The sequence below is a fragment of the Sitophilus oryzae genome, unplaced genomic scaffold (genome assembly GCF_002938485.1).
Source record: "Sitophilus oryzae breed Bouriz unplaced genomic scaffold, Soryzae_2.0 scaffold_482_pilon_pilon, whole genome shotgun sequence".
Taxonomy (NCBI): domain Eukaryota; kingdom Metazoa; phylum Arthropoda; class Insecta; order Coleoptera; family Curculionidae; genus Sitophilus; species Sitophilus oryzae.
In genome coordinates, this window is record NW_022147065.1 from 40458 (window position 1) to 67236 (window position 26779).

Below are 26779 nucleotides of genomic sequence, written 5' to 3' on the forward strand. Positions count from 1 at the left end.
TTGACTAGTTCTTCGTAAGTTCCTCTTGCTTCTACTCCACCCTAGTTTAAACAATAGAATTCTATATTTAGTCCAAGGGTATGATCATATAGAAAAAGTCTCGATGATTTAAGTGAAGGTGAGAATTGAGAATATCAGTTGCAGTTCACCATTTCGGCGATGTAAATGGTGAACAAACTACATATTGTTTCCTTCCTTGTTGTCTTTTCGTTGTTTGGGAGTGTGATAATAAATTGGGAGTGTGATATTCAGCAGTTAATTGTCACATTTTCAAGGAGTGCATTCAACAATCAATCCCAGAGACGAGCACTTGGAAACGCAAGTAAGTAATGTGTCTCACTTGGGTAAAAAATGTACATCTACTGCCAAAATATCATTTTACTGCCAAGCGACTGCCAATGACTGCGAAGAAGGCGACTGCCAATGACTGCCAGCAACTGTCATGAACATGTACATTTAATTTCAATAGCGAGACACCAATCGGGAGTAAATCTCTGAAAATATGCTTGCGTCAACTCCCATTAAAGAATATAAGAAAAACCTTCTTCACCTAGGAGAGGCTAAACCTTGACGATCCCGATGGCGGGGACGCTCCTAGTCAGGTGCTAGGGGGAATCTCCTCTATGGTACTACCCCAATCTCCTAGTTGAGTCTAAGGACCGCTGTATTGCTGTTGCTGGAAAGCTGTCTAACACCGGGAGACAAGCAGTTTCAGCAAAGACCAACTTTGTCAGAACTTCAATGTAAGGAGATCGAATTGGCAAGTCATCAATTCGATGGAGAACATCCATGGACCATGAATAGGTCCTCACTATAGGAATTTACCTCAAATCCAAGGAGGCAATAGAGAAAGAGAGATATATATTCTATTATAGATTCGAGACAACACCGGTGTATCTGTGAAGGGCACGGATGGCTAAACTCCAAGCGTGGAGACTTTAGAGAGTGGACTCATAGACTTTAGAGAATGCCTCGTAGGAGGTACATGAATGGACTCATAGACTTTAGAGAATGCCTCGTAGGAGGTACATTCCTCGGAGGATGAACATCGGTTGTCAGAGGAGAATGGAAATATCCTGTCACTCCTACAACAGAAAAATGCCCATGTATGCTGAGTTATGGACTGTATGATGAGTTATAACTCAAGAAAGGGGGACAGAATAGATCTTTAAGGTCGCGTTGATTAAGTCTTCTTCCTTACAAATATGACTGCATTGGAGACAGTGCTGTCCATCGGCGTTTTTTTGGACATATTATGGTTTTCATAATAAAAATCGACGTAACCTTGAAAATAACCTATAAGGCCGTGGCCCAAAATAGCGGCGCGCGTAGAGCGGAGAGGAGGGGACAATAGAAAAAATACGCCTATTTAGTAGGCCACTTCCATTTACTTCAATGTATTTAAACGCTTCTCGGTCCTCTCCGCTCTCCGCTACGTTAGGTCATCATCGTACGCTTCATGTGGGGCCACGCACTAAGGAGTCATTAAGTGATGCATCGAGACTTCTTCGTGATGTTCATACCCTATTCGTATTATTCGTCAAACCTCATTTAAAACTAAAATGATGTCAGCTTTCTTCAGATATTGCAGTTGGTGTGTTACTAATATTCTCGTCTTTCCTCTAAGATGCTCCACAATACATTTTTCAAATAAATGTTTGCCGACGTGAGTGTCAACAGCAGAAAGTGGATCGTCCATCAAGTATATGTCAGCTTGACGATAAATAGCGCGAGCTAGATTAATCCTCGCACGTTGCCCACCACTCAGTGATACACCTCTTTCCCCTACCATTGTCTTGTCACCTATGAAATAATTATAGAAATAAAATTAAATACTAAAAGCCATAAAGTAGAAGACAAATATGATTTACTAAAAAAAACCGGACTTCCACTGCTCTTACTTCAACAGTGTTTCTATAATATTAATTTCTATCGAAATCTTCCGCCATCTCGACTGGACCAGCAAAGGATTGAGAATAGATGGAGAATATCTTAACCATCTAAGATTCGCTGATGGCATAGTCCCAATTGCAAATAGTTCTAAACAACTACAAGTACAAATTAACGAACTAAATGCAGACAGCAATAAAGTAGGTCTCAAAATGAATTTAGCAAATACTAAAGTGATGTACGGCAAACCGGTATACAGAAAAGACATTCTAATAAATAAACACACTGGAAATAGTAGGAGAATATATATATTTGGGGCAACTAATACACATCTAGGGATCTCTACTACAATAAATCAACAGAAGAATTAAGTTAACATTGAGTACTTATGGAATAAACTCAATCATATTCAAATCTAGAGTGCCACTTTACCCAAAGAAGAAAACATTCGACCAACGTTTACTGCCAGTCATGACTTATAATGCGACTTGGACACTTAAAACGGACATTATCAGGAAACTACAGGTCGCAAAAAGGCAAAAAGGCAAAAGGCGTAGGTAATAAATGTCATCCACAGAATCAAATCCCTCAAGTGGCAATGGGCAGGATACCTGGTAAGAAGAAGGGACAACAGATGGACCACAAAATTACAGCATGGTACCCACGAGGAATGAAGAGACCTAGAGGAAGACCAAACCTGAGATGGAAAAAGCAGCGAAGGAAATTAGCAGCGATAACTTGAGCCTGATACTGAGCAATAACTTGAGATAATTTGAAACCAAATTACTTAAGATGTCCATCTAGACATAAACATTGACTAAGTTATTAAAAATAAAGAAATGGAAGTAAATATTAATATTTTATTATCAAAATTATTTAACTTTACCATAAGGAAATTGTTTAAAGTCTTGTTCCAACGCGCAGACATGTGCAACCTTATTGTACAATGTAGAGTCATACGGTTTCCCAACATAATATTTTTCTTACGGATGCAACGAATAGCCATGGTTCTTGAGACGAGTATGAAATTGATCCACCAATTTGAAGACTTCCTTCGGTAGGAGGTAATCTCCTAAAAAGTAACTATAATTGAATGTGTTACTAATAAATATGTTTCCTTAAATGATATGCTAGTTATACTTGTAATAAAGAACTCTTTTCCCGCACCAACAGGACCAATAACCGCGCACAGTTTTCCCTTCTGGTACAACTAAATCAACGGCCTTCAATATGGGAGTGCCTGGGACCCATTCGGCACTAATACCAGATAAAGTTATACCTTTATCTACCACTTTCTCCACTAAGGATTCTTTTTCATCCAAGATGAGTATTTCTTCTAATCTTTTATTGCTACCCAAGCTTCTGCACCCATACTAATTGCCATGGGATAAAGAATAGCCAGAGCCACTAAAATATAGTTTGAAATATCTACACTCAATGTACAATGTACAGGGTGGGTCAAATTCGATGCTTTTAAAGGGAATCTAACATCGGTGTCTGGAGCTCAATTTTTATCAAAAACATGATGGTGAAAACCGCACATCGATATCTGTTTCGGAGTTACGTGGTCTCAAAAATGTGCATTTTTAACAAATCGCTGTAACTTTTTTGCTATGGAAAATTTTGTATTTTTATGAAAACATTTCCAAAGCATCTTTTTATGTAGAATTTAATGATGAAGTATAATTTTTTTAAAATTACTAATTTAAGAGTTATCAACAGAAAAATTGATGTGGGACACCCTGTATATTTATAATTAAATGAAAAGAACTTAAACCAAACAAAAAAAAAGAACTTTCTCAAAAATATGATACTTGATATTTTGTTATACTTGATATTTTGTTATAAACAAAGAAGTTCGCCACTTTTAACTAGTAGGCTTTGGACCCCTTATTGATTTTCTGCCCCTAATGGAACTCGAAAACATATTTTTCCAGTAAGACGAGGCATCGCCTCAGAAAGCTGAAGTTATCAGCAGTTTTTGCAGCCAATTTCGAGAATAATTATTATTGACCTAACCAAGATCCCAGCCGTTGGCCATCGAGGCCGCCGAACTTAGTGCCTATAGATTTTTACCTTTGCGGAAGAATAAAGGTTTTTTTTTTAAATTGTCCATATAACCTAGACAAGAATTAGAAGTACTTAGCGGTTATGCGAGGGTAACTTTCATCCCCACTGAGTTAATGAATTCCGCGAGAAATGTTCCAAAACCAAAACATTCCCGTCTGTCCATAACAAAAGAGGGTCGACATGTCGAACAACTGTAGCAAAATCTCATGTCTTGGTTTGCTATTAATTTTTATTGTTATTAGATATAGTTTAAATGTGTCGATGTTGCTAAATATAATTTACATTGTTATAAAATTCTGCATCTCTCATTGCAAATGTTATTTTCGTTTTAACTGCTACAAGGAAGAATTTTTTTGCATTACAGCCGGTGCAGTTCAAAGCCTACTTATTTTTAAAAACTCTATATCTCGAATGGGAATCAAGCAAAATATCAAGTATGCTATATTTTTGGAAAGGTAATTTTAAATTATTTTCAATCAATTAAAAATATACAGGGTGTCCCATATAAAAAATCAAATTTTTTGTTGATAATTCTTAAATTATTAATTTTAAAAAAATTATACTTAAACCATTAAATTTTACGTAAAAAGGTTCTTTGGAAATGTTTTCATAAAAATACAAAATTTTCCATAGTAAAAAAGTTCTTCTTTTTCTTCCTAAGGTGCCGACTTCTTGTGAAGGTTGGCGACAATCATGACTAATTTTATTTTGTTGACTGCTGCCCTGAACAGGTCGCTTGATGTACAGTTGAACCATTCTCTGAGATTTCGAAGCCACGACAGCCGTCTTCTTCCTATGCTTCTCTTCCCTATTATTTTACCCTGGATAATTAGTTGTAGAAGCTTGTATCTTGTACCTCTCATTACGTGGCCCATATATTGGAGTTTTCTGATTTTCACCTCTTGGGACAAATTCTAGATCTTTTGAGACTCTTCGTAAGACTTCTTCATTGGTAATTCTGTCAACGTATGATATCCGAGTACCCTTCTGTAAAGCCACATCTCGAAGGCATCTCTTTTAAGCATTTGTTTTGTTAGAGTGGCAGCTTCTATACCATAGAGCATTATTGCAAATATGTAGCATCTTAGCATTTGTATTTTTAAAGTGGTTACTTAAAGTTTTGCAACAAAAGAATTGTTTCATTTTAATAAAGGTGTTACGTGCTATTTCAATTCTCGTTTTTAATTCTGATGAGTAATCATTGTTGTCGTTGATCAGGGTTCCTAGATATTTATATTTATAGACTCGCTCTATTATCTGATGGTTTACGATCAGTTGAGTATTTTGATTTGGTGTTTTGGTAAATATCATGAATTTTCTTTTATTAAGGTTCATATTCAAGCCATAATGGATACTTGTTTCATACACTTTTTGGACCATTCGTTGCAGGTCCTGTATACTTTCTGCTAGCAGTACGGTATCATCTGCGTATCGTATATTGTTTATAGGAACTTCGTTTACTACTACTCCAGCTGCTTCATTGTGTAATGCCTTCCTCATGATGACTTCCGAGTACATATTAAACAATAGCGGGGAAAGTATACATCCCTGTCGAACACCACGTTTGATGTTGCTGTTTTCCGTGTATTTATTGTCTATCTTGATGTTTGCTGTTTGGTCGTAATATAGGTTTTCAATAATTCTGGCATCTGTGGTATCTATTTGCTTTTCTCTCAGAATTTTGATAAGTTGTTCATGACGGACTCTGTCAAATGCTTTCTCATAGTCCACAAAGCAGGCGTACACATCCTTGTTAACATCCAAACAGCGCTGAGTCAACACGTTTATACTAAATAATGCTTCTTTCTCGTGCCAACTCCATTGCGGAAACCGAACTGTGTTTCGCTGATGTCGTTATCCATTTTTTTTATACACACGGTTGTGAATTATTTTTTAAAAATAATTTGAGTGTATGGCTCATTAGGCTTATGGTCCTATGATCTTTACATAATCTTGCGTTGGCTTTCTTAGGAATCACAATAAAGGTCGACACCAACCAGTCTTTTTGGTATCGTTCCTGATCTGTAGATCGCATTGAAGAGCTCAGCAAGTGCATCCAAGCTATAGTAGTAAAAGTATATCCAATAAGTAGTAAAAGTACATCCAAGCTATAGTAGTAAACGCTATACTAGTAAAAAAGTTAGCACCCTGTAACTCCGAAACGGTAACAGATATCGATGAGCGGTTTTCACCATCATGTTTTTGATAAAATTGTGCAGACATCGATATTAGTTTTGTCTATCTCATATAGAAAATAGTGTTTCCCTTTAAAGGCGTCCAATTTGACCAACCCTGTACAGTGTTAGCGTATTGTTTTATCCCATTTTTAATATAAGGGAACTTTTTTGTAACTAGAAAATTGATTTAAAAAAATAAGGTCTTTAGTCAAACGTTGCAGTATGTTCCACTACATATCTAACGTGAAACCAATAATAAGCCTATTATTATAGTCTATTTCTTAATGCTTGATGGCATAGTGAGAAGGGGTTGGAGCCATAAAATATAATTGATCATTGCGCTACAATTGGTCATCCCGTTATTGGAAGAGAAACTTTGGACAGCTCTAAAGGAAATTAACCTCTCGTGGGAAATGTATAGCCGGAAGTCTGTACTCATTGACAGAGAAGACATACAGTTCTTTAGAGAAGGGACATTCGTAAATATCACAGGGAAGGAAAATCTATCTTTTACCTAGACGAAACATGGCTGAAACAAAAAAAACATGTTCAGCAAATTTAAAAGATGTAGCCAAACAGGAATATTACTATTGCTAATTCGCTTTTGCTTGTTGGGCTGTTCAGTATTAACTTTTATTAAGAGTATAAAGTGTGAGAATGGTTTATTCTCTTCAAGAAAGAACGAAAATTATTTTCATTTATGGAAAGGGTTGAAAAGTGCGCATGAAGGACGGCATTGGTTTTTAATGAAAGAAATCAAAAATGTGAAGTGCTTCACAGATATATGGTGGCAAACTGGTCTTGTGAGTATGGCAAAAAGAAATAACCTACGAGTACGAATACTACAGGAGCTCAAATTGAGGTTTTGGGATTATTTGCTGCAGAGCCTACCTCAAGCTTCTAGTGTGGGCTGTAGTACAACATTATGGAAAGGTTGAAAAGTGCGCATGAAGGACGGCATTGGTTTTTAATGAAAGAAATCAGGAAAATCGTGAAGTAAGCCACAGATATATGGTGGCTTAAACTGGTTCAGTGAGAGTATTGCCAAAAAGAAATAACCTACGAGTACGAATACAGGAGCTCAAATTGAGGTTTGGGATTATTTGCTGCAGAGCCCACTCGCTTCTAGTGGGCTGTAGTACAACAGCCAGACAGCACAACAAACAGGAATATCACACGAGACTGTAAGAAAAACACTGAAAATGCATAAATTCCATGCATACAAAATGCACATACTTCAAGAACTCTATGACGATGATTTTAATAGAAGAATAGAGTTTTGTGAAATCATCGTAAAGAGTCGTCAAGTTAACGCCAACCCTAACATTCTGCCGAATATCTGTTTTTCCGATGAATGTTCATTTTTTCTAAATGGAAATGTTAACAAACAAAATTGTCGATATTCGATATTTTCGAGAAGGACATACACAATATACCCAAAAAGTTAATGTTTAGGCTGGTATTCTTGGAAATGCCATTATTGATCTTTTATTTATTGAAGGAAACTTGAAGGTTGATCCTCTTGTCACCCAAAACCTAGAAACTCAAATTGATGCAGAGGGTAAACCAGTTTTACAGGAGGATTTGTTAACATTCCAGCAGGACGGTGCTCCACCTCATTATTTTCTTCCGGTCCGACAGTGGTTAAACGAGAGATTTCGGGTACATGGATTGGCAAAAAGAGGACCAATTGAATGGTCTCCAAGATCACCGGATTTAACACCCTTAGACTTCTTTCTTTGTGGATATCTTATATCCATTGTTAATAAAACACAACCTACTGATATTGATGGTCTTAAAAGGCGAATTACAGCAGAATGCCGGTCAGTTCCCGGTGAAGTTTTCCGAAACGTTAGGGAGGAGTTTGAAAACAGACTTTATTATTGTTTACAGGAAATTGGACGACATTTTGAACAACTTATAAGATATGGCGTAAGTGGTAACCTAATCTTCTAATCATTTGTACTACAAACTAAATTTTGTGTAAACACTAGCCTGAGAACGAAAATCTCAATACAGGCATGTTTTATTGTTTTTGCAACTTTGAAACGCGATTATTCGGAAACCTCTGGACAAAAAGCCACAAACTAGGATACCACTGAAAAGAGAATTAAACGGCCTTTAAAACAATGTGAAACTTGACCCCCATTCCTATTTGAGATTGTAAGAGTGAAAACTATCCAAGTTGTTGGAAGAAAAAGGCTAAAAATATTCATTTAAAGTGTCCCCTTTACAAATAAAATTGATGTGTCCTTTCAATTTTTCATATTTTTAACTGCAAGAAAGATATTAAGGTTGGAAATTTTAAAATTATACAGAGTATACCCTCAAAATGAAATTGGTCCCATCTTTTGGCATGTCACACTGTACACAACAAAACGTCTTTTGCATTTATAATGAAGACCTTATGCTATCAAGCATTAAGAAATAGGCTATAATATTTGTGTATATTTTAATAAAAATTTATTAAAAGTGATAAAAAAGACGTATTTAATAGATTTTTGTGATGAGAAACACATTAGTGCTATCTATTATCTTTTACATTCCTCAAAATAGAATTTTCTATCATGGCGTGTACCCTAAAATGTTAAAGTCTTTGTTAAAAATAATTATTTTGGTAATACCGTATTAAGACTTTACTAAAAACCGTATAATTGAAAAAAATTGGCTGTTAAAAGTGGAACAATAAAAATGCCAGAACCTAACCAAACAATAATTAATAGATACATACACTGTAAAATGTTAAAAAATTGAGCCATTGAAAATACAATATCGGCAGAGATTCTGTTACTAGCTAAAACATATGCTATAATGGCCACAAACAAAGTTAATCTTTCAATGAAGACATTGCAACTTGCATAAAATCCCCTCAAATAAGATGATTTGGTTAGAGAGGAAATTTCTTTTTCTCTAAGGTATTTAATAAGAGTTTCAAACGGCTTTTCCCAGGCATACATTTTTATAACTTGAATTCCTGATACAATTTCGCTCATATGTTTCACTCTCGTATCACAACGACTGGCAACTTTAAATCGTAGATCAGATGTAAGTTTTCCAAAATATGCTACAAAAAAATTATAATGTCAATAGAAAAATAAGTGAAAAATTGTATTTATTGTACTTTGTAACGGAATCGTGATAATGATCATTGTGCCTATACCAACAAAACAATATATTCCTATGATACTATACATCAAATAAGCCACTATTGCAACCTGGATAGGCATTATCCAGAGAAAATGTAGAAACACAGAGACTAGATCAATTCGTTGGACATCATTGGATAATAAGTTGATTACTTGTCCACCTGCTGTTTGACCTTGAGACCTCTTGTTCAATCTTGTTATCTACAAAATAGGGATTGAGAATTTACCGGCTTTTCAATTTACCGGTAATTTAGCGTGATCTCAGTTAAGGTTATTCAAAAATGAGACGGATTTTGGATAAAAAACACTTTTCTGTAACTTTAGATATATTCCTAACATTTAATTTTTTTAATTATCCCGTTTTCTCTATTATTTTATGAGCTACACAGTTTTAAGTAAAGTACCTAGTGATATTTTTACTGTAAGTATTATGGAATGCGAGACGTGTCTGCCTTCCGACATAAAATAATCGAAGTTGGCGAAGTAGACTATTTTTTTAAGCATTATCTGACAGTGACAGTTAAATAAATAATTTGTTGGTTGCTGTCAACATACCATTAACTATTACAGAGGTGGCTGAATCGTTGCCTTAATAGATATGACAGCCGGGGGTGCCTATTTTACTGACCAAATTTAAAATTTCCTTTTTGAAATTAGTTGAAAGTAATACCACCTTAATTTTGCTAACAACAACATAATTACAACCTACCACCTTAACTTTGCTACTACCTCCCAAAACTAAACAACTACCACCTTAATTTTGCTACTACCAGCCAAAAATAGACTACTACCACCTTAATTTTGCTACTACCACCGTAACTTTGTTATTACCACCCAACAATAAACTACTACCACCTTAATTTTGCTACTACTACCCAAAAATAAACTACTACCACCTTAATATTGCTACAACCACCCAAAAATAAACTACCACCACCTTAATTTTGCTACTACCACCCAAAAATAGGTTACTACCAACAAGATTAAATAAATTAAACACTGCGATTTTAAAAATGCTGTTATGGTTTGCATTGCAAATCTCGGATTAAGTTTTAAGTACTTAGTAGAGATTTTTTTTTCAAAAAGTAAAATATTTATTAACTATTTTATAACTCGACCTTCTACTAATTTAGACCCCATTGACTTATTGTTCAACTTGCAAATCTTTTTATTAAGTTCAGTTTTGAAAGTGTTTTTTCGTGTTGAGCTGCCAATGTAAAGGGAGTACTAAAAACAAGTGTTGAAATGCGGTGAAAATCTCAGGTACACTGTTAAACAACAATAATTGACATTTTTTTTTAAATAAAATCAGAAAATGCTCTTATACCCGGCAAAGTTGCGTAATATGGTACACAAAGAAATGAAGAGAAAATTATAAAATCCTGTCTACCTTAGAAGATTTCACTGAAGAACCAAACCATATACATCACTGTATTGTTACTGCGGTGATGCGAGTCGAAACACTATACCTACAGTAATGGTAATTAAGGTGGTAGTAGCAAAATTAAAGAGGTAATAGTCTATTTTTTGGTGGTAGTAGCAAAATTAAAGGGGTAGTAGTTTATTTTTGGGTGGTAGTAGCAAAATTAAAGTGTTAGTAGTCTATTTTTAGGTGGTAATAACAAAATTAAAGTGATAGTTGTACGTTTTTAGATAGTAGTAACGTATATAAGCTGGTCAGTAAAATAGATTTTCACAGGACAGCCGTAGTAAGAATTACGTTGCTCGTACTTTGAGAATTCCACGGTCTGCAGTTCATTATACTTGGAGTAGGTACATTGAAACGGAAATAAGGTTCTAGCAGAAGGAGATCGACTGCTGAAGCTGATGATTACTTCATCGTTATAAAATCCTTAAGGAATCGAAGATCAACCGCAGTTTCTCTAAAAAATGACCTACGAAACGTACGTAGAGCAGATGTAAGTGTAAGTGAAAAAACGATACGCAAAAGATTATCAGAAGCTGGACTTCATTCGCGGAAACCAGCTACAGGACCACTATTACTTCCTCGACATCGATAACAGCGAATGAGGTTTGCAAAATTGCATATTGCTGGACTGTACAACTGCACGGGTAATGTACTATTCATCAAGGATTTATTTGAGATCGACGGATGGCTGTGAGCGAGTATACAAACCATATAGAGTAAAGTACGTGTCTGAGAAAGGTATTTGAAGAATGCGGACACAATATAGGGATATAATCAATTTACTACAAAACACATTTAAAAAACAGCAATATATTTTATAGATTGCAACCTATATACAAGCGGAAGAGAGTACACGTGGACTTGACGTCACCACTTGAAGTCCCCGAAAAAAGTGAAAACCACCACCATTGAAAACCTGTGGTTCACTAATGGTCTGAGCAGGAATATGTAGCGAAGCACGTACCAATCTTGAATTTGTTCAAAATGGAGCTCTCAATGCCCGCCGTTATATTGAGGATGTCCTCCAAGAAGTTGTCATTCCATTTGCTCCTTTCATTGAGAAACAGTTTATACTGATGCATGATAATGCCAGGCCCCACGTTGCGCGGGTAATTAACGAGTACCTGGATGAGGTTGGACAACAAAGATTCGAATGGCCTCCTTGTGGTCCGGACTTCAATCCAATCGAACATTTGTTGGATGAACTTAAAAGAGCTATGCGTCGTCTTCCTGTTCCGCTACAAATTTTACAACAGCTAAGGCTAGCATTAACGGAGGAATATCAAACTATAGATCAAGAAAGAATAACTACCCTTATTCATTCGATGCCACGAAGGCTGCGAATTGGTATTACTGCGAGGGGTTATTTTAAAAGTATTGTTCTTGTCTCTTGTCAATAAAATAATCTTTGATTTCAATACTTTATTTAAAAATGTGTAGCTCGTAAAAGAATAGAGGTAATGGAAAGGAAATAAAGAGGTAAGATTGCAGGAAAGTGTTTTTTTATCCAAAACGCCCGTCTCATTTTTTACACAGGATGTTTTAAATTTATTGCAAAAAACAACGTTTTGATTTACCCCCACATGAACCCACCTAACCGAAGAATACCGGGTACGTCTCAAGAGTGGCTCATCCCTATAACTTTTTAATTTTTTAGATAAAAAAAAAAACATTTGGTATGTATGACATAAATTAGGATTGACTGACGTATATTCAATTGTTTTCACTCCCTGCTTCACCGGAAATGACTACAACTTTGGATATTTAAATAACACCCTCTGTATTTATTTACTTTATTCGATAGAAAATGACACTCTGAATAGAATGACATATCATATATATATGACATAAACTTTTGACATTTTCTCTTATGGTTTATTTGAAATTGTAACATGCGGTTCATAACGATAATTTGACTCGAAATACCAAGTGTGTGGTACCAAATTATCCGTAATTTTTTTTCCATATATGCTATGAGCCACCCTCATTCCTTTAGAAAAAATTGAGATATGATTAAAAATACGATTTGGTCGTCTTTTAACCGGCCAGGACAAGACACGAAAAACATTAAACGATCAAATCTGTTTTTTTTTCAAGGATCCTTGATTAAAAATCAGTATTTTGAACACAGCCATAGCACTCTATATTGAAATTTAATTTTTTTTAAGCGTGAATGTTAAAAGTTGACATATGATATGCCATTCTATACAGAGGATCATTTTCTATCGAATAAAGTAAAAAAAGACCGAGGGTGTCATTTAAAAATCAAAAGTTGTAGTTCTTTCCGGTGGAACAGGAAGTGACCGCAAAAAATTGAATACGTCAATCAATCGTAATTTGTGTTATATAGGGTGGTGACAATTTCGATGCTCAACATTGGCATCTCAGAAACTACAAGAGATACGAATTCGATTAAATGGGACAAAAGTTGCGTAATTAGAAGATTGACAAATACGAAACCTAGGAAGAAAACCATGGTATCTTGATTAGTTTCGGATTTATGTCAAAAAATGAAAATAACGTTTATTTTAAATGAGAATATTTTCAGAACTATTGTATCTATTGCAACGTAAGTTGGTAGTTTTATATTTTTGACCCCGGCCAATTAAATGCGGTTTTCAGAAAATTTCTAAGCCTTCTAGATTTCGCACAACTACAGTCAAGTTTTTGTTTTCTTATAGCCGCCATTTTGAATTTTTATACTATTAGATAGAGCAAAAAATAATATATACGGTTGTATCTAATTTTTATTTATTATTATGTAAATTCACCAAAAAAAAAAGATTTTTTAAAAATTCTAAAAAGTCTACCTTGGAAATTCAATTGACACTTTATATGACAGCAAGTTAATTGTTGTTGTGCGAGACAGCAAGACTGTTGTTGTGCGAAATCTAGAAGGCTTAGAAATTTTCTGTAAACGGCATTTAATTGGCCGGGGTCAAAAATATAAAACCACCAACTTACGTTGCAATAGATACAATAGTTCTAAAGATATTCTCATTTAAAATAAACGCATTATTTTAATCAAGATACCGGGGTTTTCTTTATAGGTGTTTGTCAAACTTCTAATTACGCAACTTTTGTCCCATTTAACCGATTTCGTATTTATCGTACTTTCTGAGATACCAATGTTGAGCATCGAAATTGTCACCACCCTGTATACTAACATACCAAATCTTGGTTTTTTTTATCTGCAAAAATAAAAAAGTTATAGGGCCAAATAAATAATGCTAATAAATTTAACTTCATACTAATACCATAATCATAAATATCGGATTACAAAATAAAAATTTATGAAACAACCAAACTTAGTCAAGTTTTTAGGGTGGCGGAATTTTGTGCCGGGGAGTATATTTTACCCCAATATCCAATAAATAAAGTTAATTACCTTTCGATAAATTAGCGAAGAAATGGCAATCCGTGCCCTCATTCCTATCGCCGATAATCCAAACATGCCATGATGGTTCAAGAAAATAGTAACAATTGATAAGCCTATCAGTAATGAGGCTGAAATATATAAAGATGCCTTGTCATTTGCAGACCCAGATTCAAAATCTCGGATAAGCCAAGCCAGTACCACCGGCTGTGGAGATCTATAAAAACAATAAACATTTAATTCACTCTGTCGTATTTCCTTGAAAATAATTATACTATTGTTAAGTATTCTTTATCTAAGTTAAATATTGAATGAACGCTATTCCAAAATTTTTAAATTTCGTAAACAATGAATTTTAAGCACGTGTAGTCTAGGCGGCTAATTGTAAGGATTTGCAAAATTAAATTTTACTAAGGAACAGATTAGGGAGGGAAGACTATATTTTTATTATCTGAATAATTTTGAAACATTAAAGCATGATATTAATGATCACAGATAAATGAACAGTCTAAATGTATCATCTGCAGAGCTGATTAGCGTTATTGACATTTTCTATTTTCTAACACAGATACAACAAAAACTAAGATATAGAGGGTGCTACAAATTCGAGGTACGAGCATTGGTATCTCGGAAACCGTAATAGATACGAAGATGGTTAAATTGGTATAGGATGTTCACCAAGATTACCAATTGTTACAATTAACAATAATATCAATAACGATCCCAGTACCTTCTGGTCATTCGTGCGCAACAAATCACATTGTGGGGGTGTGCCAAGGAGGATGAACTCAAATAATGTGGACTTGAGAGATGAACAGAGTATTGCTGATGCGTTTGCGCAATATTTTCAGTCTGTATTTGAACCAAATACCCCTGTACATCAATTTTGTCGTTATGAGAGCGGCTTTGGTTTCCCTCAGGTCTCCGATGATGACATTCTGTCCAGCATAAAGACCTTAAAGCCTAAAAAAACAACTGGTCCTGATAATATACCTCCTTATATATATAAGGGATGTGCTAGTTTTCTGGTCGCCCCTCTTAAACATATTTTTAATTTAGCTCTGAAACAGGGATATTTTCCTGACAAGCTTAAAGAAGCCACTGTAACACCTATATTTAAAAAGGGAAAGAGGGAGAATGTTCACGATTATCGACCTATCAGCTTACTAAATAGTCTGGCTAAAATATTTGAGAGAATTATATATAACTACATATACTCATTCGTATCTGATAGAATTTCAAAATATCAACATGGTTTCCTGCCGGGAAGGTCAACAGTTACAAACCTATGTGTATTGTCTGAACATGTATCGAAGGCAATATCAAACAAACAGCAACTTGATGTCATATATACTGACTGTGCAAATGCTTATGATAAGGTGAATTTTTGTGTTATGATTGAAAGACTGGCAGATCTCGGGTTATCAGGTGAGTCGCTGTGGTTTTTAACTTCATACTTAACTTCGAGAGTTCAAAGAGTTAAGATAGGTAATGTTTATTCCAATCAATATGTTGCCACCTCCGGGGTACCGCAGGGCAGTATATTAGGCCCTCTTTTGTTTTTAATCTTTGTTAATGATTTGCCTGAGAGTCTGAGGGTGTCGTTGGGGCTGTTGTTTTGCGGATGATTTTAAATTATTTAAACCAATTAATAACATTGATGATACTAGGGCTCTCCAAACTGATTTGAACTTGGCTCTGGACTGGTTTAAGGAGAACAAGATGCTTGTTAATACTAAAAAGTGTTGTGTTGTTTCTTTTTCCCGGAAGATCAATACAGTCATTGAAGACTACTACATTGGAAATTGGAAGGTTGTGAGGTGTAAGGTAGTTAAAGACCTAGGAGTGATTTTTCAGGACAATTATAAATTTAACAATCATTACAACTACCTGATTAACAAGGCATATAGGATTCTTGGTTTTGTTATGCGTAATAGTAAAGATTTCGATATACAATCAACTACAAGACTTTATACCTCTCTTGTAAGACCGCATCTTGAATATGCGTCAAATATCTGGTCTCCCAATTGTTACACTCACAGTAACGAGATTGAGAAGGTTCAAAACGTTTCCTTCGTTATATTTACATTAAAAGAAACAACATGTATCCAACAATGATCTCTTACAGATCAATGTTGGAAACATTTCATTTAACTTCGCTGGCCTCTAGGAGAAGGACACATGCTGTCATCTTTATATATAACATTCTTAATAATTTAAAATATGCTGACTGTGGTCTGATTAATAGCATCAAATTTAGGGTACCAAAGATTAGGTTGAGAGTGAGTGAGTTTAATCTTTTTTACATTGAGGGTTGAAGCCTCTCGCCATTCACGTTTATGCTCATCATTTGTAATGATATGTTGTCTGGGAACACAATTCCCGATATATTTAGCATTAGGTTTGGCGAACTTAGGCGCATCTTGTTGGTGCATCAGGAGACAAATCTGGTGTGATAGGTTTCATTGTTTTTTTATTGCACATTGTATAAATTAAATGTTATGTACTTTGTTACTTATTTACTTTATTTGTTATTATATATACTTTATTTTATATTATTTTTATGTACTTTTGTAGTACATGTCTAGTTTTAAGTAATTGTAATTGTATGTTTTCTTTGGGCCTTTGCATGTAGCTACCTCAATAGGTGTTTGTAATGAGTAAATAAATAAATAAATAAATAAAGATGCGATCAAAAAAGTTTTAAAATTTTAAAGAATTACTGGGTTTTTTGGAAAAAACGGATTTTTTTGAAAATCAATTTTATTTTTTTCTGGCGTTACTGTTTAGAAAATCAAAAAACTAATTGTACATTCTCATGGCTACTTTATTAGGGCTATCTGATAGTATTTTTATATTTTCAAACTAGCTGATAATTTGTGAGATACAGGGGCCAACTTAATTTTTTTAAATACGGACCTGCATTTTTTATTTCAAGTTTTGGAAGAACTCTGTCTCCTGAGTACAATTGTATAACAAGAACAAAACTATTTAATTATTATTTAAAATAATTTCAAGTTTGACTCTGGTTTTTTAATTTTTTTAATCTTATTATATTCATCGCAACAATATGGATCAGCACTAATTAACATTGAATAAGGAAAATCGAGCCAATTGAAAGATTCAAATAAATAATATCCAGGTCAGCAATTTTAACTTTTTTTTATTGTAAATTTGAAATCTCAGTGTACGATCTAATTATATGCATAATATTAATCGTAGTTATAAATAAATCAACTTCTACAAACTAGTTTCTAATGCTCTACATGTTCGAAAGGGTTACCACCGTCCCCTAATGTACAAATGTATTTTTCGTTCAATATTTATAGCTCTTTGAACATATCTTCTTCTTATACTTCCGAATGCATTCTGTAAATGAATTGTAAATGTTGAAATGTATTGATTTCACTTTTAAAAATCACGTCAAGTAATGCCCAATAATTTTATATTATTTGTTATTATTTTATTGCATTTGATTTTCCATATTCAATGTTTTACCCCACGTCATTGTTAAGTTTGGAAGCTTATCAATATTGTAACGATGAATAGATTAAATATTTAAAAAACCAGAGCCGGATTTGAAATAAGTTTAATTAAATTGTGTTCAAATGTCCGAAACAAAAAAAATATTAAGTGGGGCATATCATTGTACTCAGGAGACCAAGTTCTTTCAAAATCTGAAATAAAAAATGCAGGTCCGTATTTAAAAAAATTAAGTTGGCCTCTGTATCTCACAAATTATCAAATAATTTGAAAATCTAAAAATACTATCAGATAGCTCTAATAAAGTAGCCATGAGAATGTACAATTAGTTTTTCAATTTTCTAAACAGTAACGACAGGAAAAAATAAAATTGATTTTCAAAAAATCCGTTTTTTTCCAAAAAACTTTGCAATTCTTGAAATTGTTAAAACTTTTTTGATCGCATCTTGGCGAACATCCTAAAGCGCACCTATGCCCCAATTTAACCATTATATCTATATATAACCATTTCGTATCTATATTATTAATAACCCATTTGACTTTAAATTCGCGATCAGCGACCCAAAAACTCCCATATACTGATTTTGTTCGGGTCCGTGGTTTTTTGAATTTCGCGTCGGACAATCCCCCATTTCGAGTTTTGCGAATCCGACGTCAGATTCATCCGACTATGCCGGTTTTGGTTAAAATCCGTGCGATTTTGGAAATTTGCATACGCCATATTTGATCCGACATTTTGAATTATGCGAATCCGACGTCAGACTCATGATCAGCGACCCAAAAAAAACCCTATACCGGTTTTGGTTAAGATGCGTGCGATCCGGTTTTTTGAGCTTAGAAAAAATATGAGACATGCTCGCTCAATTTTGATGGGTGTTTTGAGTTTATCAGGTCCATTTACATTAGGTTATACTGTTATACATAAGAATTTTTTTTTTATTTTTTCCTACTACATTTTCTTGAATTTTTACGGATTTTTACCATGTTTTTGAGGTTAGAAAAAAAAACTGAGATGTGATAGCCCAATTCTGATAGCGGATTTGTGCTCAGTGTCGAAAATATATTTAAAATAACAAAGACGCTACCAATTTTAGTATGAAGCGACAACACTGTAATGCTGAAAATAATATAGACAAATGTAGCAGGTGCCTTTATGCAAAAACCTAACTGACTTAATGCACTCCATAGATATCTTTTATTTTATTTGAATTTAAAGGTCTTATAATATATATATATAAACATTAGTTTTATATAAACATTTTTTTTAACGTACAAGATTAGCGTCAAATTATTTTGAGAGTCTTGTTCAAAAATTAGATTAGAAAACCTTTAAATTAAAACCATTTATATTTTATCTCGTATTTGTTTAGTCTCATTATTATAGAAAACTATTTTTAAAAATAAATGGATTTTTTAAAATTTCTTTTTTTCTTTCTTAAATGAGCAAAACGGAAATAGCCAAATATAATCATTTTGGATTGTTTTGTGTAATTATAATTATTGTCAAACATTATATTGTCAATAAAATCGTTCACAAGTTCTGATTCCCATACATTACCATCGCTATTTTTAACACAATCTAGTTCAAACACTACGGATAATAATTCTAGGAATATATTTCTATCAATCCTTAGTTACTTTTCTTTTATTTAGTTCCACATTCATACAGTATGTCTCCGGATTATTTTTACAAGAGGAAACACTTTATAATTAACTTTTTGAGAAAAATTTCTTCATAAAAGTTTTTGCTTGTTCTAAAATGGTTAATCCTGTTTATACTTTTCCAAATGTCCATACCGTTTTAGAGAAAATTAAAAAATACATGAAAATACAGTTGATTTTTTTTTTCTTAAAAATTCAACTGTATTTTCATTAGAAATTCATTGAATTATTTAAGAAAAATTTTCTTAAAAAAAGAAAAATTTTCTTAAAAAAAAGAAAATTTTCTTAAAAAATTTATTTTTAGGGAAATTGATTTTTTCTTAAAAAGTCTTAAAAATCAAGACGCGTTTCTATGGTAATATAATTTCGTTAAAGAAAGCTAGAAACTAAAGAAGAAAACATTCGATCAATGTGTACTACCAGTCATGATCTATGCATGCAAAACCTGGACACTTATAACGGATATCATAAGGAAACTTCAGGTCGCACAATGCTCAATGGAGCGAAATATGCTGGAAATAACCAAGAGAGATCGTGAAAAAATAGAGTGGATACGACAAAAGACCCAGGTAAGAAATGCCATCCAAAGAATCATCCCTCAAATGGCAATGGGCAGGATACCTGGCAAGAAGAACGGACAACAGATGGACAAGAAAAATTACAGCATGGTATCCATTTAGAATTAAGGGACCTAGAAGAACACCGAACCTGAGTTTGGACCATGATATTAGGAAATGAGCAGAGATAACTTGGGCCCGCATAGCAAACAATAGACAACAATGGGCCCATCTACAAAGAGAGTATCTAATTATGCGAGGTAGGGTACACCATAATTGGTAATGGTTGAATAAGCTGATAATGATGATGATAATAATGATAATTTTGTTTCCTGATAGATATAACGTCATATTTTTTGCTGTCTTAAAATGTTAAAGAAGCACAAAATTTCTTTAGTTCAATGCTATGGAAAGCGTGATAATAGTTATTGGAAAATGTTAACTTTTAACAACAGCAAAAAATATGACGTTAATCAAAATGAATAATAACCATTTATCAAAGAATGAAATTGAAATTAGGTATATTACCATAGAAACGCCTTTTGATTTTTAGAACATGTTTTCATTAATTTTCTCTACTATTAGTGGAGTGCCCAGAGACTTTTACCTCGGAATTCAATCACTGTGAATGTATTGATGTGAAACCTTCTGTATTGTGTTTTATAGATAAAATACTAAAATGTTTACCCATTTTTTTTCGTTGCTTTTAATTTTTTATTTTAGTAATTTTATTAAATTCTTAATTATCTCCTTCTTAATATTTTGATTTTTTTAGTTCTTTTTCTAAGTAAATTTATTAAAATAAATAAATCTAATGCATAAGCTATACCTATTGTGCTTATATTCTAATCATTGAAATTTTGATTGAAATCGAATTATACAGGGTGGCGCGTCATATACGACGCGGTTTTTGCAAGGAGAACAAAAGTTTGTATTGAAGTGAAATTTTGTGAGCTTATGTAAGTCAATTAAAAGCATTTTCTAAAGTTATGTAGAGTTCTACAGGGTGTCCCCAAAAAAAGTTAAACATCAAAGTTATGTTTTTTGTAATGGAACACCTTATATATTAATTGATTTTTGGATTCTAGTAAAAAAAATAAAGGTGTCTTTCATTAGAAAAGTATACGACTAAAATGTATAGTTCTTGAAATACATACACAGGGACGAAAAATGGGCACCTTAAAACTTTGATGTATTTTAAAGGTTAATATATTTTATTTTAATGGGCCGATTTTGATGATTTTTCAAGCAGTGTGTTAACCAAAATATTTGATTTTTAGTATCTTTTTCTATATTAAAAATGAAACTCCCCATCAGTTAATTATACGAAGAAAAACAAAATGTTGATATTTTGGTTAAAGTTTGAAACACCTTGTGAAATATGTTAAAACAGCAAGAAATTTAAAAATAATTTTATCATCTAGATACATCCTTTCTCGATGGTTTGTTTTTTGGTTCATCTCATTAGCTTTATTTTTGTTGGAAATATTCGGTTTTAAAGAAGGCACTAACGTTTTTTCGTAATTTTTACATTAATACCATGCCTTTGCTTTTGGGCCTAGTCAACACATCTAGTAAGTTCTGGTCCCGAAGCAGGCCTTCTTGACATAAGATTTGCTTTATTTAATCTTCTTCTTGTAGTTCATTAGTTAATATGTACGGTCCTTAAGTGCAATTCATGATCAATTTGAAAAGCTGGCAAACGGCGCCGGCGGTTTCTTAGCGATAAACTTACAATAAATCGATCGTCTCGATTAGAAGTTCTCATACGAAGGTTTCTGGACGTCTAGATTGACGTCCTCATGGACGTGGGCATAATTCAAAGACCATTTAATATAATACTCTATAGTATTAAGGTATTTTTAGAACCGGAATTTTATAGCAAATTCACTGAACTCGATAAAATAAATTATATATATTTGACTCACACTGTATATGTATAAAATATTTTTGAAATGTGAACTACCATTAAACATATATTTTGTATAAGGTTTGGAGTGAAAATCTCAAGTAGGAATCCTGACACAGAGCTTTTCCGGACTACGGAGCCATCTTGTATGTATGCATTTGTATATGTGTGTTTATTAAAATACTAAAGTGAAAGCAACGAATTTAAATGGGTAAACTTTGTAATATATCTTATTAACAATACAATGCAAAAAGTTTTATAAAAATTCGTTCACCGTAAATGAATTCCGAGGTTTGTATCCCATAAGGGCTTAGAGCACTCCACTATATAGAAATTTGGAAAAGTATAAACGGAATTAACGATTTTAGAACAAACTAAAGTTTTTATAAAGAATGCATTTTCCTCAAAATGTTAATAATAAAACAGTTTTCCTATTGTAAAGACAATCCGGGGACATTCTACATACAGAGTGGTTCGAACTGTATCCCAAAAACTTTGGCAGCATATTCTGCAGATAAAAATAAGTAAAAAAGTTCGCATAAATATATGTCCTAAAATGCTTAGTTTCGGAGGTACAGGGTGTAGAAGTTTTAATTTTATTTTGATTTTTTCCAAATAATTTCTGAAGTAACGTTAATATTTTGATGAAAATTGGTATATGAGAGTTTTTTGACATGAGAAATTTGATTTTGATATTAATATGACTCCTACTAGTAGAGGGCGCCACCTACGTATTTTTTAACTGGTTTGAAGAGTAGTAACTTTTCGTCCGTACCTGTATAAAGCTAATGAGTAAAAAATATACATTTACGACATTTTTTACGTAAAAGAGCTCTCTTGGTAAAAATCGCTACGAATAATAGTTTTCGAGATATTTCGAATCGAAATTATCAATGCCTGTATCATTGACATAAATTAAACATGTTGAATAAATAGTTATTAGACTGAAATCATAAAGTGAAATGTTTTTGTGTCAAAAGTTCAACAGAAACTGTTTTATCATCATTTTTTTGCAGAAAAAATTATGATTAATTTAAAAAAATAAAAATTTAACAAATTTATTTATTTCAGTGAAATAACTATCTAACTCAACGTGTTTATTTTTCGTCTATAATGACCTGTATTTCCATTCTAAATATCTGGAGAACGGTTGCTCGTGGCGATTTTCACAAAGAGATATTTTTTACGTAAAAATTCACAGAGATATATATTTTTTTCCCCGGTAGTTTTATACAGGTACGGACAAAAAGTTATTACGCTTCAAAACAGTTAAAACACATATAGGTGGCGCCCTCTACTAGTAGGAGCCATATTGACTTCAAAATGAAATTTCTCGTGTCATAAAACTTCTAGACACCAATTTTCATCCAAATATTGTCGTTGCTTCAGAAATTATTTGGAAAAAATAAAAATGAAACTTCTACACCCTGTATCTCCGAAACTACGCATTTTAGGACATACATTTATACGAACTTTTTTACTTATTTTTATCTGGAGAATATGCTGCTGAAGTTTCCGGAATACAGTTCGGACCACCCTGTAAAACTCGAAGATAAAGTTTACAGACAAAAGATAATTTCGATTTAAATCTCACCCTTGAGCCGGGCACCATCAACTTCCTTATCACCTGATTTGAATAAATATACGAATTTGATTTATTTACATTTTTTGCTTCAAACATCCTGGCTGTATAGGAAATACTAGTAGGTTCTCCTTGTTTTTACTCTCCGCTTGATAAGGAAATATCTATTTTATTGCACATACCTTGATAAGCTGAATATTTTACCTTGAAGTCCATCCATATGTACATATAGTTTCAAAGGATTTGCATCGTCTTGTGAAATCATTTTTTGGGGAAATATTTTTTATGATATTGTTTGTCAATATTTTTTACCAGTGCAAATCATCGCATATTTGAAGCAAAAAAATGTTTACTCAAAGAATATCCGATATATCAATTGTGTGTTCCTCTCATGACGTGTCCAAGGTACTGAAGTTTACGCTTTTTTACCGTTATGATAATTTCTTTTTCCTTTTTTATTCTTTTCAGGATTTCCATGTTGGTCACTTTATCGGTCCATTTTACCCTAAGTATTCTACGGTACAACCATATTTCGAATGCCTCTAGTTTCCTTATGTCAAGTTTATTCAGAGTCCAAGTCTCTACACCATAATACAGCACCGACAAAACATAGCATCGCACCATTCTGATTTTTAAATCCAAGCTGAGATCGCTGCCACAGAGCACTCTTTTCATTTTCACAAATGTTGTTCTCGCCTGTCCTATTCTAGTTTTAATTTCTTCAGAACAGTCGTTATTTTTATTTACAATTATACCTAAGTATTTATAACTGTCAACTTTTTCTATGGTGTGGTTATTTATATGAATTTGTGAATTGTTTGGTGTTGTTTTGGTTATTATCATAAATTTTGTCTTTTTTACATTTAGTGACAGTCCGAGCTCTTCACTCGATGTATTAACTTTATCTACTAATATCTATAAATCGTTTAGGTTGGCAGCCATCAGGATCGTATCATCCGCATATCTTATATTGTTGATAGGCACTCCGTTAATTTTTAGTCCTTTCGTTTCATCGTCCAATGCTCGTTTCATTATTTCCTCTGAATAGAGGTTAAATAACATCGGTGATGTTATTAGCACGCACTCCTGCCTAACGCCTCGACGGATTTCTATTTCTTCGGTGTTATTCCCTTCTATTTTTACCACTGCTTTTTGATTAAAATAAAGATTCGTAATAATTTTTATATCTCTGGTGTATAAGTTCTTTTCTTTCAGAACCTGGATAAGTTGTTCGTGTCTGACCCTATCGAAGGCTTTGTTGTAATCAATGAAACATATATAGAGATCCTGATTCATATCCATACATCGTTGGGCGAGAACGTTCAAAGCAAATAGTGCTTCTCTTGTGCCTAAGCCATCTTGGAAACCGAATTGAGTCTCGCTGATATCCTGTTCTAATGTTTTGTAAATCCTGTGATGTATCACCTTCAGAAGTATTTTTAGCGTATGACTCATTAGACTGATTGTTCGAAAGTCTGTGCATTGCCTTGCATTATGTTTTTTCGGGATAGTGACGAACGCTGATAGCAACCATTCCCTGGGTATAATACCTGTTCTGTATATGGTGTTGAACAGATCTGTTAGACTGTGTGTGTTTTCCTCTTCTATCAACTTGAGAATTTCAGAGGGTAACTCATCAGGCCCTGCGGCTTTTCCATATTTTGTGATTTTTATAGCGTCTTCGGTCCGCTGTTTTCAATGTGTGTTTGTCAATGTAATTATTCTTATAGCTAAAGCTCCTGTTTCCTACAAAGCGTTACCTACCGCAAAAGAGGGACCGTAACTTTTCAAGTTTAGGCCAAAGCGTTTAGCCCGAAAAATACGACATCTTTGATTTAAAATTGACTCACCGTCAAAGCGGCCGTACTTTCCGTTGTCAACATTTCAGCGGCTTTTTAACGGCACCTTTTTGTCCAAAGCTTAAGTCAATCGAATTTCATAATTGAGAGTATATAAATAAATCGTGTCATATTTATGACTGTTCCAGAAATGTTAAAACTTCGGAAACAAAAACTGACACTGTTAGGTAGGTATATCATCAAGAGTAAAAATTGTTTAAATATAAAAGATTTTTTACCTTTTAAACAAATTTTAATTAAGAACATATTTATTGTACAAACACAATTTAAATTTTTTTATATGTATGTTATAGTTCTTAGTTTTTGAGGTCTCTATTAATTTGAGAGAATTTAGACACGCATTAAATGCAATTGCGCAAAATAGTTTTATATCAACTTCTAAGAAGAAATACGTTATTCAATTTGGACATGTTATTATCTATAAATAACTACCTTCTAAAATTCATTCAAAAAAGGACTAGAATTTTTTGAATTTTAAATAAAAATTTACAAAATAAATAACTTTTCTAAATTAATAAAGGCATTGTATTGTAACATTTCTGGTACAGAAAATTAAAAACCAATTCGAGGCTAAATTTTATAAACCTCTGATAACAGGAACTATAAATATGCAAGCACAAACTTGAAAAAATAACAAGGTTACCTTAAAACCACATGCTGAATAAAGATAAGTATTCCATAAACAAGATAATTCCATCGAAACGTCCGAAATACTGCCCTGAGTAAGCTTGGTTTGGAGCTAAGTTTGTTCTTCGTTCTTTCCACTTCCTTGTCCCAGTTATATTCCAACTTATTCCCTAACCCTTCGGATTTATCTTCACAAAGTGTTTTGTACAGATCTCCCAGTTGTATGCGCCTCTTTGTTCCGATGTAAAAAATTGGTATAGTCCATCTAGAAATATATTTTCTATTTAACGAAAAAGAAAAAAATCAAAGGTTTTCAGCGTATTACATAAAAAATAATTTTGATAAAAAGTTTGACTTGGGTTTGGGATTTTCTTGCTTTAACTTATACGCGCTATCCATGGCCGGTGGCGGTTCGAACTGGCGAAAGAACACTGTACGGACTAATATAACATTTTAGCGAATTATCATTTTCGCTTCGTAGTATAAAAAAGATTTAAAAATAATCCTCAATTAAACAACCAAACAAACACAATGAATTTGTAATTATTACGATTTATTTAATTTCTGATTATGACTAGATAAAAATTTTGTCGTGTAGTTTATTATTAACCGTCTAAGCACACTATTAGTTAAAAGCTTGGTTTAGTACTAACTAACAGTAAATGAAATTATATTTATTTAACGAATTCGAATATTATTATTTCTCGGCAAATAATTAAAATTAAAATATTTTTCAGTCTTAAAAAAGTTATAAAACACAGTGCCATATAGGCACCCGCTCATCAGATACTTTTAGTGATGAGCCAATGCAAGACCAAGAGTCCCTTGGTCTTGGTCTTGGTCTTATACCTACTTGCGTGGTTTTGCGCAAGGCTCTTGCAAATCTTGCATTTTTTAATAGACTTTTTAATTTTTATAGGTGCACTTTCTACATGTAGAATGTAGAATGAGTGAGAGGGGGGGGGAGGGGGGTTAATCACAGCGAACTTAAATATCTATTGTGTCCATTGAG

General features: G+C 33.3%; 1 pseudogene; it reads right to left on the reverse strand.

Annotated features, from left to right (window-relative positions):
* Positions 1 to 2: 2 nt before the first annotated feature.
* Positions 3 to 26216, reverse strand: LOC115886320 (annotated as a pseudogene).
* Between the last annotated feature and the right edge of the window lie 563 nt (positions 26217 to 26779).